Below are 5,642 nucleotides of genomic sequence, written 5' to 3' on the forward strand. Positions count from 1 at the left end.
CTGAATAACGGGGGCTTCCCAGGTGGCGCTAGTGGTAAAGAACCCGACTGCCAATGTAGGAGACACACGAGATGCGGGTTTGATCCCTGGTCGGGAAGATCCCCTGCAGAAGGGCATAACAACCCATTCCAGTATTCTTGCCTGGAGAATCCCATGGTCAGAGGAACCTGGCAGGATACGGTCCATAGGATCAATCGCACTGAGTCAAACTTGACTGAAGCGACTTAGCAAGCACACGCTGAATAACAAGCCCAGGGGGAAAGAATGATGGGGGCAAGGAGAAGGGAAGTGGAAAACACTAAGGTTTATGAAGTGCCCGCTGGGTGCCCAGCACCTCCACATAGCTATAGCCATGAGTTGTATACTTCCAGCAGCATCACCCTTTCCGCCAATCAAAATCACCAGCCCAACCTGCTACTTAAACCAGACACACCAGGGGAGCTGCTCTGGTGGGATGGGGGGTGGGCACTGAGGACCCTGCCCCTCATGGCCCCACCCCCTTCCCCCCCCCAGCAACCCCCCTGGTGCTTCCACACAAGCTGGATCTAAAGCATCATGCACAGTTTATCTGCATACAACTCTTAAAAGAATTAGATAGTCTCCCTGTTTTTCAAATACAAAGGCTAAGGCCCAGAGGTGATTTGCCAGGATCCCATGATTAATAAAATAAGATTATTAATAAAATAATGAATAAAACGGAGAACCAGGCTGTGGACCTAGGCATGCCTGACTCCAAAGCCCCCAACTCTGCCTGGAAGACAGTGGGTGCTCTGCTTCCTAAGGAGGGGCAGATGGGGGCTGTGGCTCCCCGTGCTGCCTGGAGGACCAGGCCCGACATACAGGACATGTTTGATGCTGGAGATCTGGGAAACTGCCTGCAAAGAAGGGACCCATATAGGACAGGAGGAAACACGTGGGGAGTGCGTTCTGTGCCCCCGGGGACACGACCATTCGGCCCCCACGCAGGCTCCAGCGCGGTGGACTTCAGAAGACACCAGCCGGACATGTGCTAGACATTCAGATTCAAGCTTTCCAGGCCCTGATCAGGCTGTTTTGTTTCAGGGCAGCCAAGGTTTGGGGCTGTAAAACATGAACTGGATCTCAGCCCTGCTTTGCCGGTGGAGGAGGGACTGTGGAAGAACAGCAAGATGCTTAAAAAAAGAACAAAAAGTGAAGTCGTTTGTTTGCTTGCAATGTTTGGTTTGTCTGAAATCTTGTGAGCAGCACAGATTTGGAGTCAGAAATCCACGGGCTCAAAGGTCATCTCTGCGTTTGACCTGGCTTCTCTGAGTCTCAGCTGCCTCCTCGGTAAAATGGCACCATGAACAGTCCCCACGTCACCGGGCTGCTGCTGGGGACGGGGATTACGTGAGTGCTGGTGCGGGGACGCGGCAAACCCGGCTGACCCTCTCCCTGCTCTAACTCTTCTCGAAGCCCGTGGAATTGATGGTATGTGCCACGTGGATATGCTTCCAAGGGGCACTTAACGAACAGATTGTCAATTCTCATTGTGGCAGACTGGCTGAAACACTCACTTTTACATCTTCCTATGTGAGATGTGATACTGATCCTCAAAATTGTAAACGCAGAGCCTCAGAGGGCCCAGGATTGAGTCCAGCTCCATTTAGGGATGGGGGAAACGACTTCGCCAAGGTCACCCTTGGTTAGTGGCAGAGCTGCTGACTGCTAGCCCACGGATCTGTCATCCCAGATGGGAAGGGAGGGCTGCAGGATGCTCTCTTGATCCTTCTGGTCCATGATTCCTGCATTTGTGAGGAGAATAGGGGAAGGGGGTCATCAAGGGAGACCCATTCTGCCCCATGATCCCCATCATGTGGGGCCTCGTGTTGGGGGGTCAGTGGAGCCCCCGTCATGGGACTGAGGTCGCAGGATCCAGGACCAGTCCCGTCATCAACCAGAGCCGGGGTGGAGTCAACTCCTCCCGCAGGTGTAAGGGGATGGCTCCATCTCTGCCTCTTACCAGCTGTGTGGCCTGGCAGGGAATCGCTCTCTCTGAGCCTGTTTCCTGGTCTGAGAACCAAGGAGAATAAAAGCACATACCTCATAGGTTATGGTTAAGATTAAACAAGTGAATATTATAATAATAACACTACAAACATTTAGGAAACACGTAGAATCCTCATAACAACTTGTATTTCGCTACTGCAGAAAAAGGCTTAGAATGATTAAGCAGAGTCCAAGGACACTCAGTTGGGGAGGACAGGGCCAGATTTTGAGCCCAGGTGGACTGGCTCGAGAATTCCACCACCGTAACCACTCTGCCCCTTGGCCTCTCAATTTAGGCAAAGCCCAGTGCTTAGCGTGTAGGTGCTCCAGAAAGGCCCCTCCCTCCCTCCCTGGCGAGTCCCTCCCTTCCTCACCCACCCACTTCATGCTCCCAGGAGTGGGCGGGCCCCAGAAACAGTGCGCTGGAGTTTCTCAGACACCTGAAATCCACCCAACTCGACCATTTCGCCTTAAACCACTTTTCTGCTCTGTTTTGTTGTCGGTTTGGCTTTTCACATTTTTTGTTCCTAGATCAAAAGCACAGCCGAATTGCCAGCAAAGCAAATCTCTTGATCCTGTGCTCCTGGGCACCAGGTGAGCCTCTGTGCTCAGCTAAGCTCCCAGTGCCAGTCAGCCAAGGGGCACGATTGCCTGGGTTCTACTTGCACGCATGCGTGCTGACCCCCAGCCCATGGCCAGCTTCCTGAATACAAACAACCAATTTGGGAGAAAACATGCTTTCTTGTTTGTGGCTTTCTGGATACACTCAAGTTCCTGGTTAATACAGAGACCTGGTCAAGATGTCCAAATACTCTTCTTAGCACAGAAACTGGTCTTCTCATCAGTCTCTGCTCATAGCCCCAAAGAGCAGAGGGTCTCAAGAAGTAACAGGAAAGGCCAAGTCACTGAGTGTTCCCCCTGAGGCTCTGGTTCCCTTCCAGCTGCTTGCAGGCCTTGGGCCCACAGAGGATAAGATAAGGAAATAGAAAAGAGCGCTGAGTAGTACCAAGCAGCATGGTGAATAAAGGCAACTCAGGACAACGGAGAATCTGGCCAAGCTATTTAAAGGCCCAAATGTATTGCTTTTTCCAGTGGCCCAAAGGAATAGCAGTCCACCCTGGAGATACAGATCCCTTACGTCATGGTTGAAAGGGGGAGGACTGAGACCCTGGTGGGTGCTAATGTGGGATCTCAGACCTGCCTCTGAGCCTGCAGTGCTAGTATCTACAGCGAAAATGAAAGTGTCAGTCACTCAGTCGTGTCTGATTGCTTGTGACCCTGTGGATTGTAGCCCACCAGGCTCCTCTGTCCATGGGATTTCCTAGGCAAGAATATTGGAGTGGGTTGCCATTCCCTCCTCCAGGGGATCTTCCCAACCCAGGGGTCAAACCCAGATCTCCTGCACTACACACAGATTCTTTACCATCTGAGCCACCAGGCAAGCCTGGAATCTATGATATGTTTGTGCAAATGGTCAGCAGACCCCCAGCTGCCTCTTGTCTTCCCATCTGTGCTTGTTGAAACCCTGTCCATGCTTTGGGCCCCCTCTCCAATGCGACCACTTCCAGAAAGACTTAGAATCAATCCCATTTTTCTCTCTTGTACCCCTCATCATCCCCTCCTCTTCCCACCTTCTACCTGGCATTATGGTGGCTTTTCCACCTGCCTTCATCTCGGAGATGCTCATCGGGCTCCAATTACGTGGCAGACCAAGAGCTAGTCACTGGTGATGAGAAAGATACAATTCCTGTGTTACTTAAAGAGCGCACATGCTCACAGTCTAGCAGAGACAGACAAGTCAACACATAATTAAAACGCAGTGTGGAGGAATGCGCAGATTGCCTTGAATGCTGAGCGGCTGGGCCATCTGCCTGGGGTTGGGGTGGGGGTGGGGGAGACCCAGGAGACTTCCTAGAGGGGACGATGCCTTAGAGGGTGGGCTCCACAAAAGGACAGGGGATGGGAAAGAAGGAGAAATTCAGGCGGGGTGGAACAGCACCTGCAAAGGCAGGGAGGTGCAGGAGAGCAGTTCTCATGGAAGGAGCCCCAAGGAGCTTTGATGGCTGGATTGCAGGGGGTCCTAGGCATTGGCAGGAAGTGGGATCAGGCAAGCGGGCAGCTGTCAGATCGCAGAAGACCCAGTAAGCACTGCTTAGCAGTCTGGGCTTTGTCCTGCAGGCAGTGGACCCCCACGGAAGGGGTTTTAGGAGGCCTGAACCTGATTGGATCTGTGTTTTAAAGAGACCACTTGGGCTGCTGAGTGAAAATGGATGGTTGCAAGGCAACAGGCGAAGCAGAGAGACCAGGCAGGAGGTGGTAGCGATTGTCTGGGTGAGACGTGATGGCTCAGTGATAGCACTGGAGGGAAGAGAAGTGGAGAGATTCAAGGTCCATCTGGGAGGGCAGATCTGCAGGACAAGTTGTTGGCGGGACGGGTGAGGGAAAGAGCAGGTCAGAATGACTCCGAGAATCTCAGTGCCATCGGCCAAGGTGGAGATGAGGTCTGGGGAGGAAAGATGGCATTTTGTTTAGGAAATACGGATCTGAGGAGCCTGGGAGATACCCCTGGGTGCCTGGGGCAGCCCCTGCCTCCTCTCCCCCTTTCTCCCCAGAACCCCTCTCTGTGGATCTTTCTCAGACTTACCGCCTATACCTGTGTTCAAGGGGTGGCCTGAAGGTAGGCTAATCTTTTTCACCTCCAGGTGCCAGACACGTATAAAAAGCAAGCAGAGACGCACCTCTGCTGAAGGTGCTCAAACTGGATCCCGGCGTGTGCTGCCTCTCTGCGGTGTTTGCACTTCAAAAAAGAAATCTAGACAAGTTACTCAAAAGGTGGAACTTCAGGGTTGTGAGGAGGGAGATTTGGGGGGGTCACCCCATCGTGTCTCTGGGGCCTGAGGACACACTCGCTGGCGTTGGTAGACCGGTCAGGCCTGGAGCCTTCCTTCTGGCATCTTTTCCTGGTTGCCTGCTTGTCCAGCTCTGCAGTCTTCAAGAATGTACCCTGCACCCGCTCTCCGCACTGACCCCCTACCTTCACACTAAGCCCGCACCACCAACTTCAAGTCCCCAGCAAAGTTCTCTGTCCTTCCTGGGCTCTCATCCTTATTCATGAAACGGCAAGATTAGGCTCTTTTTCTTCCCCTCCATCCGCTTTTGATCCTCCTTCCTTAGTGGTTAAGAGCAGGGCTTCGGAATTAGGCTGACCTGGTGTGAATTTCAGTTTCATCGCTTTCTATTTGGATGTGTCAGGTAGATAGAATAGGGAAAAGGAGTCCAAAACGGCGGTGGCTAAAAGACAAGGAAGGGGAAAGCCCATGAAAATAGAACAAAGGAAGGTCCGAGGACCGGAGTGAGGACCTCAGGTAAAACAAACAACACTCCTGGATGGCCCAGTTTACATAGGACAGGCCCAGGGAGAGATAAACATATAAAAAGAGGAGCCAAAGCTAGCGCGCTCTCTCTCCCTCCCATGCGCTGGGCGCTCTTCTCTTCACGTCTTTGGATCGCCGTGCCCTCACGCCTCGAAGATGGATTTTCCTGCTATCTTCTAAATAAAATAGAGCTGCGACACTGAGCTGTAGCACTGATTTGTCTAAGAGCTATAACATGGTTCTTTCGCGACCTGAGAGCTA

The 5,642-nt window shown here is 52.4% G+C and overlaps 1 long non-coding RNA gene across 1 annotated transcript; it reads right to left on the reverse strand.

The window, feature by feature from the left end:
• Positions 1-2,404: 2,404 nt before the first annotated feature.
• LOC133227009 (uncharacterized) lies at positions 2,405-5,297 on the reverse strand. Its single transcript, XR_009729700.1, has 3 exons — positions 4,652-5,297; positions 4,007-4,510; positions 2,405-3,730 (listed from the first exon to the last, which is right to left on the reverse strand). It is a non-coding gene; the product is annotated as an uncharacterized LOC133227009 (long non-coding RNA).
• Between the last annotated feature and the right edge of the window lie 345 nt (positions 5,298-5,642).

This window comes from Bos javanicus, chromosome 15 (assembly GCF_032452875.1).
Source record: "Bos javanicus breed banteng chromosome 15, ARS-OSU_banteng_1.0, whole genome shotgun sequence".
NCBI lineage: Eukaryota > Metazoa > Chordata > Mammalia > Artiodactyla > Bovidae > Bos > Bos javanicus.